The sequence below is a fragment of the Heterodontus francisci genome, chromosome 2 (assembly GCF_036365525.1).
Source record: "Heterodontus francisci isolate sHetFra1 chromosome 2, sHetFra1.hap1, whole genome shotgun sequence".
NCBI lineage: Eukaryota > Metazoa > Chordata > Chondrichthyes > Heterodontiformes > Heterodontidae > Heterodontus > Heterodontus francisci.
The window spans coordinates 155,641,711-155,653,332 of NC_090372.1; the positions used below are offsets into that span (position 1 = coordinate 155,641,711).

The window sequence follows — 11,622 nt, forward strand, 5'->3', positions numbered from 1 at the left end:
AAGAGGTAGGTGATTTTAGTGGGGGTGAAGGGTTACAATAAACCTGTTGAATTCTCTTGAGACTTATAATGCAGGCCCCCACCTGCCAAAAATGAGGCACATTAATTTCACCACATGGACATTAAACTTAAAAATGTTGCTGGGAAGAAAAGAGGTCCTATCACAAGTAATTCCCAGGCCCCTCGCTGGAAAGACATTTTTGCATACTAGCAGACAGTGTTGGAGCAAAGGAACCTGCTCCCCAATACACAGAAGACATGGTAGACCAGTTTAGTCACATGACTAACTGGCTGTAGCAGAGTTTTGAACTGAAAGTTTTAAATTGGCCACAGAGAATTTGAACTCAGAAAGCTGTTTGCTCCTGGACTGAAAAGACCTCTTGTGGCTGGCTCGCCACAGCTCCTCCTGTCTGCTCCTATTTCTTTCTCCGCAGCTTTGGAATCCATTGAAGACACAGGAACCCCAAGAGAGAAAAGTCTCCTACATTTAACAAGGTTTAAGAAGAATACTGGGCCCCAACGAAAAGCAAGATCTACCTACAAGCAAGGACTACAGCGAGCTCAAACCACAGTAACAAAAATCCCTCTTCAAAGATTGCCTCAAACCTCTCCACTTTATTTTTCTTCTGCTCTTTCCTGTGTCTATTTGCATGTGCATATCACAGATGCATGCTAGCGTGGGGAGCGTCATGTATCTGTAGGCATTAAATGAATTGGAGTTTAAGTTTAAGTTTTAATAAATTTCACTTTTCTTCTTTAAACATAAGAAAGCCTGTTTGTGCTCATTTCTTTGCCTTACAATTAGAAAACGATCAACAAGGATTCACCAAGGGGGAGCTCAAAACATGGTGTGTTTAAAATTAAATCCTATTACAGTAAGGTGAAGGCTGAAAGGGACCCCTAGATACTTTTCTCAACTGATCATAACAGACTCAAGTTTGAGATAGTTGCAGGCCTGAGATGATTGAAGATTCTGTTGAAGATGGTGGGTCACTTCCAGCTCTCTCTCTGCTGTATAATGTAGGTTTTTTCAGCAGGGCATGTGCTTTCTGGCTTTCTGGAATGCCAGCTGCTACATGTACCTTCACCTTCTTGGTCAGTCTCTCTCACTCTCTCTCTCTCTCTGGCTGTCTTTGTTTCAAGGTAAAACTATGTCACCTCTCACCTCCTGTTAGCAGATACTCTGATTTCTTCCCCATGGTGATCACACATTGCCTCAGGGCATGGTACTTCATACCTCCTTTGTTTTAGAAGAAGACATTCAATTCTGGAATGTTTTTAGGATAGGTGTACAATGGGTTTCATTAACGGCTTTTGGCTTTGAAGATTTGTCTTTTGTCTTTGTCAGGCTGTTTGAATACACAAAAGGCGAATCCCCTTTTTCTTTGGTGGCCATTTCGGACCATTGTTCACTTTTTAAAAATAACAGTTCATTTTTTAGAGACAAAGTTTGTTTTTTGTAACTCTTCAGAGTAGTCTGTAAATGTTGTATCATTGCACTTCCTTTATGTGTGACAACGAGATATGAATACTGTACAATTTTTACTGTAATCACTTTCCTGAGATTACTGTAAGATGCAAGTTTATAAACACATCACTGAAGTGTTTTAATAGTAATGGACACACCTGTATCTTTTTCTGAAATCTTTGAAAGAGAACTAAATCAGCCACTTTCAATAACATCCTTTCACTCAAGAGTTAAGACAATTAAAGATTCACTTTCTCATATCTGTCAGTCCCACCATCAGAAAGCCAGAATCTGACCAGCTGGCACAAGATAGAATTATTTTGCTGACCCTTCTGGTTGCATCATTTCTAATGTCTTTTAGACATTGAAGTATCAGGGCTGTCAATCACACATATTTGCTTCACATAAATACAGGCGGCTCCAGCACCAAAGGCATATCATTTCATCACAATCTATGAAACTATGTTGACAGATGGGATTATCTAAATATGACTGTATGACATGACTGTTTCATAGTTGTATATTTTCTGACCACTGTTCCAACTAATTTACTACAAATTCTGCTCATTACTGCTCCATCGATTTCAAATGAAAATCAGGTCCTTTCTATGACCGGCAATGGCAGTTTTACCTCCAGCCAAAAAGTTGAAAATCTTATCCCAATGTTTACTGTTAGATGCCTGTGTCTATGTGAGAAGCTTTAACCTTGAGTTCACAGTATTCCCAGAACCATTATCACAGAATCACAGAATAATAGAGTGCAGAAGAGGCCCTTCGGCCCATCAGGTCTGCACCGATGCATTAAAGACACCTGACCTGTCTACCTAATCCCACTTGCCAGCACTTGGCGCATAGCCTTGAATATTATGACGTGCCAAGTGCTCATCCAGGTACTTTTTAAAGGATGTGAGGCAACCTGCCTCTACCACCCTCCCAGGCAGGGCATTCCAGACCATCACCACCATTTGGGTAAAAAAGTTCTTCCTCAAATCCCCCTTAAACCTCCCACCCCTCACCTTAAACTTGTGACCCTTCAACTAAGGGGAACAGCTGCTCCCTATCCAACCTGTCCATGCCCCTCATAATCTTGTACACCTCAATCAGGTCACCCCTCAGTCTTCTCTGCTCCAGCGAAAACAACCCAAGCCTATCCAACCTCCCTTCATAGCTTAAATGTTCCATTCCAGGCAACATCCTGGTGAATCGCCTCTGCACCCCCTCCAATGCAGTCACATCCTTCCTATAATGTGGCGACCAGAATTGCACACAGTACCCCAGCTGTGGCCTTACCAAAGTTCTGTACAATTCCAACATGACCTTCCCGGCTTTTGTAATCTATGCCTCGATTGATAAAGGCAAGTGTCCCATATGCCTTTTTCACCACCCTATTAACCTGCCCTTCTGCCTTCAGAGATCTATGGACAAACACGCCAAGGTCCCTTTGTTCCTCGGAACTTCCCAGTGTCAGGCCATTCATTGAATACTTCCGTGTCACATTACTCCTTCCAAAGTGCATCACCTCACACTTTTCAGGGTTAAATTCCATCTGCCACTTTTCTGCCCATTTGACCATCCCGTCTATATCTTCCTGTAACCGAAGATACTCCACCTCACTGTTAACCACTCGGCCAATCTTTGTGTCATCCGCGAGCTTACTGATCCTACCCCCCACATAGTCATCTATGTCGTTTATATAAATGAAAAACAATAGGGGACGCAGCACAGATCCCTGCGGTACGCCACTGGACACTGGCTTCCAGTCACTAAAATAGCCGTCTGTCATCACTCTCTGTCTCCTACAGCTAAGCCAATTTTGAATCCACCTTATCAAGTTACCCTGTATCCCATGTGCATTTGCTTTCTTGATAAGTCTCCCATGTGGGACCTTGTCAAAGGCTTTGCTGAAATCCATGTCAACTACATCAACTGCACTACCCTCATCTACACACCTGGTCACATGCTCAAAAAATTCAATCAAATTTGTTAGGCATGACCTCCCTCTGACAAAGCCATGCTGACTATTCCTAATCAAATTTTGCCTCTCCAAGTGGAGATGGATTCTCTCCTTCAGAATTTTCTCCAATAGTTTCCCTACTCACTGGTCTGTAGTTCCCGGGCTTATCTCTACAACCTTTCTTAAACAGTGGGACCACATTAGCTGTTCTCCAGTCCTCTGGCACCTCTCCCGTGGCCAGAGAGGAATTAAAAATTAGAGTCAGAGCCCCTGCAATCTCCACCCTCGCCTCCCACAGCATCCTGGGACACAAATCGTCCGGACCTGGAGATTTGTCCACTTTTAAGCCTGCTAAAACCTCCAATACCGTGTCACTCCCGATGACAATTTACTCAAAAACCTCACAGTCTCTCTCTCTAAGTTCCATATCTACATCCTCATTCTCTTGGGTGAAGACAGATGTGAAGTATTCGTTCAACACCCAACCAATGTCCTCTGGCTCCATCCACAAATTTCCCCCTTGGTCCCTAATGGGTCCTACTCTTTCCCTGGTTATCCTCATCCCATTGATATACTTATAGAATATCTTGGGATTTTCCCTACTTTTAACAGCCAGAGCTTTCTCATGTCCCCTCTTTGCTCTCCTAATTGCTTTCTTAAGCTCCATCCGACACTTTCTGTACTCCACTAATGCTTCCATTGATTTGCTCTCCTTGTATTTGCTAAAAGCCTCTCTTTTCCTTCTCATCGTACCCTGAATGTTTCTGGTCATCCATGGTTCTCTGGGCTTGCTGCTCCTACCTATTACCCTAGAGGGAACATGTTGGGCCTGTACCCTCCCCATTTCCTTTTTAAATGCCCCCCACTGCTCTTCTGTAGATTTCCCGACAAGTAACTCTTTCCAGTCTACCTTGGCCAGATCCTGCCTTATTTTACTAAAATTCGCTCTCCCCCAATCCAAAACCTTTTTTTGCAACTTGTCTATTTCTCTCTCCATAACAAGCTTAAATTGTACCACGTTGTGGTCACTATCACCAAAATGCTCCCCCACCAACACATCAACCACCTGTCCGGCTTCATTCCCCAGAATTAGGTCCAGCACTGCACCCTCCCTTGTTGGATCCTCTACATATTGAGCTAAAAAGTTCACCAGTATACATTTTAAGAACTCCACTCCATCTAAGCCCTTAACACGATGACTATCCCAATTAATGTTGGGAAAGTTGAAATCACCTAATATAATTACCCTATTATTTTTACACACCTCTGCAAATTGCGCACATATTTGCTCCTCAATTTCCCACTGACTACCTGGGGGTCTATAATAAATACCTAGCAATGCAGCTGTCCCTTTTTTATTCCTAAACTCTACCCATAAAGCTTCATTTGATGCCCCCTCCAAGATATCATCTCTCCTTCCTGCAGTAACTGACTCCTTAACTAATATTGCAATGCCCCCTCCTCTTTTACCCCCTCCTCTGTCTCGCCTGAAGATTCTATATCCCGGGATATTGAGCTGCCAATCCTGCCCCTCCCTCAACCATGTCTCCGTGATGGCTACTATATCACAATTCCACGTGTCAATCCTTGCCCTTAACTCATCCGTTTTACCTGCAATACTCCTGACATTAAAGTAGAGGCCTTCCATCCTGGTCTTACTCCCTTGAAACTTACTTCCGCTGCATTCCCTCTGATTTGTTCGCTTTCCTGTGTTTAGCTGTGTCCCTATTCTGCTAGGAGTCTGCAACCCCTCCCCCTGCCAAATTAGTTTAAACTCCTCCCAACAGCACTAGCAAAGCCGCCAGCAAGAATGTTAGTCCCCCTGTGGTTCAGATGTAGACCGTCCCGCTTGTATGGGTCCCACCTTCCCCAGAAATGGTCCCAATGGTCCAGGAATCTAAAACCCTCCCTCCTGCACCAATTCTTAAGCCACGCGTTCATCTGTGCTATTCTCCTATTTCTATACTCGCTAGCACGTGGCACTGGGAGTAATCCAGAGATTACAACTCGAGAAGTCCTGCTTTTTAGTCTACTGCCTAACTCCCTGAATTCTTGATGCAAGACCTCATCCCTCTTTCTACCTATGTCATTGGTACCAACATGTACCATGACCTCTGCCTCATCACCCTCCCCCTTCAGGATGCCCTGCAGCTGTTCAGTGACATCCCAGACCCTGGCACCAGGGAGGCAACACATCATCCTGGAGTCACGTTGATGGCCACAGTAGCGCCTATCTGTTCCCCTGACTATAGAATCCCCTATTACTATTGCTCTTCCTCTCTTTCCCCCTTCCTGTACAGACAGGCTGCTTGCGGTGCCAGAAGCTTGGCTCTGTCCATATTCCCTGGAGGAACCAGCCTCATCAGCCTCTAAAATGGAATAACGATTTGCAAGCGGGACTCCAGGGGACTCATGAACTACCTGCCTGTTTCTCTTGGGCTGCCTGGTGGTCACCCATTCCCTTCCTTCCTCAAGTCCCTTCAGCTGCGGTGTGACCACCTCTCTATACGTGCTATCCACAATGCTCTCAGACTCGCGGATGCTCCACAGTGTTTCCAGCCGCCGTTCCAGCTCTGAAACCCGAGCTTCCAGGAGCTGCAGCTGGACACACCTCCTGCACACATGTTGGTGCCGGGGACTGGAAATGTTCCTGGATTCCCACATGCAGCAAGAGGAGCAAGCCACGGCTTTAAGCTCTCCTGCCATGACTAAACCCTTTAAATTTACAACTTTAGAAGAAAACGGGCCCCAGGGACATCGGGGGAATGAGCGGCTGGTCGCACACGCTGCAACGGCAGTGGCAATTAAGCTTAATGAGGCATAATGCCCGACCAATTGCGTGGCCAGTATCGAGCCCGGAGGCAGGGAGTGCAGCGTCAGCAGATGCCTCGGCAGGTGCTGGCATCATTTTTAAAGGTGAAACTCACTGGGACTTAGTTTTGCTCTCCTTCAAGACCCAAGTATACATTACATCTGGACTGTGATAACCCCATCCAAATTAATAAACTCTCCTGCCAGTTGGACTTCATAATGTTTTAGGATATTTCTCAGTACTGAAATTGGATGGAGACAGTAACCAGTGAGGTCCCAGTTATGGCAATCCTTGGAGATGACAACAACCAAGAATTTACACTCACAACAGTTAGTGACTACAACCTGGAGTATTCAGGCTATCTCGACTATGATGAAGAATCAAGTGGAATGTGCAGGAGATCAGAAGTTAGACAATTTGCTCAATATTTTATTCCACCTTTCTATATCATTGTGTTTCTGTCAGGCTTTGCAGGGAATATTTTGGTAGTAGTGCTATATGCTTTCTACAAGAGAATGAGAACCATGACAGATGTTTATCTCCTAAACTTGGCCATTGCCGACCTCCTTTTCCTCAGCACTCTACCATTCTGGGCACTAGATGCAAAGTTGGGATGGATATTTGGAACCTTTCTGTGCAAAATGGTTAGGGGTCTTTATAAAATAAACTTCTTCAGCTGCATGTTATTGCTGACCTGCATCAGCATTGACCGATACATTGTTATTGTTAAAGCAATAAAGGCACGTGCTTCAAAAAACAAAATGCTTCTTCACAGCAAATTAATCTCACTAATTGTTTGGGTAATTGCAATTGTGTTGTCTCTCCCAGAGTTTTGCTATGGTGTAAAAGATGAAGCCCCAAAAAGTTGCTTAACAGTCTATCCAGGAAAGATCCTGAAAGCAGCAGGGTTTGCTGTGCAGGTGACGGTTGGGTTTTTTCTGCCTCTTGCTGTTATGATATTCTGCTACTCCATGATCATTTGGAAGCTGCTCCAGGCTAAAAACTTTCAAAAGCACAGAGCTATAAAGGTGATAGGAACAGTGGTAAGCGTTTTTGTCCTTTCACAATTACCATACAACAGCATCATGATAGTGAAAGCTATGGACGCCGTCAACATTACAATAACGGACTACAAAACCCTTAAGAATGTGGACATCGCCACCCAGATCACAGAGAGTATAGCCTTCCTGCATTCTTGCCTGAACCCATTCTTGTATGCGTTTCTTGGGGTAAAATTCCGACAGGATTTGTTGAAAATTATGAAAGACGTAGGCTGTTTCAGCCAACAGCCATTCAGGAGAGTGATCAGACCACAGCAGAGCAGCTGGAAACACTCTTCTGTTTATTCAGAAACAGAAACTACAGGGACATTGTCCTTGTAAATGCCATTTACAGAAGCAGGGCATTAAGAAGTTGCATGTCAGAAACACGAATATTTCCATATTCCAACTCCTTGTTGAATCAAAACATCTGGCACTTGAAAGAGCAGCTGAAAAGAGAATTTTTTAATTCGACTTAACATTCACCTATTCGAGACGGGAAAGTGGTTTTCTACCATTATAAGTGAAATATATATTAATAGAGTGGAACTGGGAGAAAAGCCTTGCTATTTAAAGTGTTACCGAGTCTCAAACCTTTACTCATCTGCAGATAAGGGCGGCACAGTGGCGCAGTGGTTAGCACTGCAGCTTCACAGCTCCAGCGACCGAGGTTCAATTCTGGGTACTGCCTGTGTGGAGTTTGCAAGTTCTCCCTGTGTCTGCGTGGGTTTCCTCCGGGTGCTCCGGTTTCCTCCCACATGCCAAAGACGTGCAGGTTGATAGGTAAATTGGGCATTATAAATTGCCCCTAGTATTGGTAGATGGTAGGGAAATATAGGGGACAGGTGGGGATGTGGTAGGGATATGGAATTAGTGTAGGATTAGTATAAATGGGTGGTTGATGGTCGGCACAGACTCGGTGGGCCGAAGGGCCTGTTTCAGTGCTGTATCTCTAAACTAAACTAAACTAAACTATTTAAAAAAACAACTAAGTCTTGCTAAAACAATGACTTACAATTCAATCCAGTTTGAAAAATACCCACCAGGACTTACTCACCAGTCAGCTGTGCTCTTTGGAAACTCTCGGCTCCCTTCACTGTGAGGACAGGGAGGAAATGAATGGAGCTCCTCGCTCCCTCCTCACTGAACCTCCTCAGTCATGAAACTTCCACTTTAGCACTCTACTGCAACCCAAGTCAGCACTCCAGTGTTCAGATGGGGAGATTCTTCTGGTTGCACAATATGGCTCCAGCATGTATTTACACCTGTAACTGACAGAGTTTTTAAATGATTGAAAGCAATACTATCATTTACTGATTTGCTATTTGTAAGCCTCACCTTTCCTGCATATTAAAGGAAATTACTGCATATGAAACCCTCCAAGAAACTATTTTAGAAACAGTTAGGGTATTCTGAATTTTTCTTGTACAAAACAAGATACATTTTAAAAGCAAAATTATGCATGCTGTACATTCTTCGGCCTACTTCTTGAACCGCTGCAAATCCTTGTGGTGAAGGTACTCCCACAGCAGGAAGTAGACACAGATTTGAATCAGTGACAAAGAAGGAACAGCGATATATTTCCAAGACTTAGAAGGGAATTTGGAGGTGGTAGTGTTTCCACACGCCTGTTGCCTTTGTCCTTCTTGGTCTCAGGTTGGGGAGATGTTGCCAAAGAAGTTTTGGTGAGTTGTTGTAGTGCATCTTGTACTGGACTAGTAGTGGGATATCAGAATTCGGGTTTGGGAGAGTGGGGGCGGGAATCTGAGAGCTGGGGTTATCGGGGTGCATCAGGGAGGGTGGGTGTGGTTTCAGAGAGCCGAGGATCGTGGCATTGGAGAGAAAAGGGCATTGGATAGCATGGACATGGTTTCAGTGAGTGGGGTGTAATGAACAGCCGGGGGTATCAGAGAGTGAATGCCCCTGTTTGGAGTCTTTCTCTGACATCTGGCTGTGTCTGTTGGTTTAAAGCAAATGATTTTTCAATCTTGGTGTATTTGTTCCTGATATGCACATTGTGCCGTTGGTGGAAGGAATGAATGCCGAACATGGCGGCTGGTGCTGAGCTGTTTGAGTGTTGTTGGAGCTGCAATCAACCAGGCAAGTGGTGAGTATTCCATCACACTCCTGACTTGTGCTTTGTTGGTGGTGGAAAGGCTTTGGGGAGTCAGGAGGCGAGTCACTCATCACAGAATACCCAACCTCTGACCTGCCCTTCTAGCCACAGTATATATGTGACCTGTCCAGTTAAGTTTCTGGTCAATGGTGAACCCCAGGCTGTTGAGGTTGGAAAATTTGACAATAGTAATGCTATTGAATGTCAAGGAGAAGTGGAGATGGTCATTGCCTGGCATGAATGTTACTTGCCATTTAGCAGCCCAAACCTGAACGTTGTCTAGGTCTTGCTGTATGCAGGCACAGACTGCTTGGGTAGCCATTGTGCAAACATTAGCCCCTTACGATGAAGCAGCTGAAGACAGTTTGATAGAACTAAGTGGGTTTGCTAGGCTATTTAACAGTCAATCTCCAGTGATGCTGGAGGCACATATAGGCCAGACTAGGTAAGGATGGCAGATTTCTTTCCCTAAAGGGCATTAATGAACCAGTTGGGATTTAACAACAATCCGATAGCTTTGTTACTGATACCAGCTGTTTATTATAGATTTATTTAATTAACTGTATTCAAATTCACAAACTGCCATGTTGGGATTTGAATTAACATCTCCAGATTATTGGTCCAGTTCCCTGGATTACTGCTTCTACCTCCTTCCCAAAATCCACAAACGGGACTGTCCCGGCAGACCCATTGTGTCAGCCTGCTCCTGCCCCACTGAACTTATTGCTTCCTATCTTGACTCTATCTTTTCTCCGCTGGTCGAGTCTCTTCCCACCTACATCCATGGCTCTTCTAACGCCCTACGTCATTTTGACAATTTCCAGTTTCCTGGTCCCAACAGCCTCCTCTTCACTATGGACGTCTAATCGCTCTACATCTCCATCCCCCACCAGGATGGTTTGAGGGCTCTCCGCTTCTTCCTGGAACAGAGGCCCAACCAGTCCCCATCCACCACCGCCCTCCTCCGCCTGGCTGAACTTGGTCTCACATTGAACAACTTCTCCTTCAACTCCACGCACTTTCTTCAAGTAAAAGGTGTCACTATGGGTACCCGCATGGGTCCTAGTTATGCCTGTCTTTTTGTGGGATATGTCGAGCATTCTTTGTTCCAGTCCTACTCAGGCCCCCTCCCACAACTTTTTTTCCGGTACATTGATGACTGTATCGGTGCCGTTTCCTGCTCCCGCCCCAAACTGGAAAACTTTATCAACTTTGCTTCCAATTTCCACCCTTCTCTCACCTTTACACGGTCCATCTCTGACACTTCCCTTCGCTTCCTCGACTTCTCTGTCTCCATCTCTGGGGATAGGTTGTATACTAATATCCATTATAAGCCCACCGACTCCCACAGCTACCTTGACTACACTTCTTCACACCCTATGTCCTGTAAGGACTCCATTCCATTCTCCCAGTTTCTCCGTCTTCGACACATCTGCTCTGATGATGCTACCTTCCATGACGGTGCTTCTGATATGACTTCCTTTTTCCTCAACCGAGGATTCCCCCACACTGTTGTTGACAGGGCCCTCAACTGTGTCCGGCCCATTTCCTGTACCTCTGCCCTCAACCCTTCCCCTCCCTCCCAGAACCGTGACAGGGTTCCCCTTGTCCTCACTTTCCACCCCATCAGCCTCCATATCCAAAGGATCCACCATTTCCGCCACCTCCAGCGTGATGCCACGACCAAACGCATCTTCCCCTCCCTTCCCCTGTCAGCATTCCGAAGGGATCGTTCCCTCCACGACACCCTGGTCCACTCCTCCATTACTCCCACCACCTCGTCCCCATTCCATGGCACCTTCCCCTGCAATCGCAGGAGGTGTAATACCTGCCCATTTACCTCCTCTCTCCTCAAACACTCCTTTCAGGTGAAGCAGTGATTTACTTGTACTTCTTTCAATGTAGTATACTGTATTCGCTGCTCACAATGTGGTCTCCTCTACATTGGGGAGACCAATCGCAGACTGGGTGACCGTTTTGCAGAACACCTCCGCTCGGTCCGCAAGCAGGACCCTGAGCTTCCGGTTGCTTGCCATTTCAACACTCCCCCCTGCTCCCATGCTCACATCTCTATCCTGGGCTTGCTGCAGTGTTCCAGTGAACATCAACGCAAGCTCGAGGAACAGCATCTCATCTACCGATTAGGCACACTACAGCCTGCTGGACTGAACATTGAGTTCAATAATTTCAGAGCATGACAGCTCCCCATTTTACTTTCATTTTTAGTTGTTTT

General features: G+C 45.3%; 1 pseudogene; it reads left to right on the forward strand.

Moving 5' to 3' along the window:
* Window positions 1-6,331: 6,331 nt before the first annotated feature.
* Window positions 6,332-7,768, forward strand: LOC137380032 (C-C chemokine receptor type 9 pseudogene; annotated as a pseudogene).
* The last annotated feature ends 3,854 nt before the right edge of the window (window positions 7,769-11,622 follow it).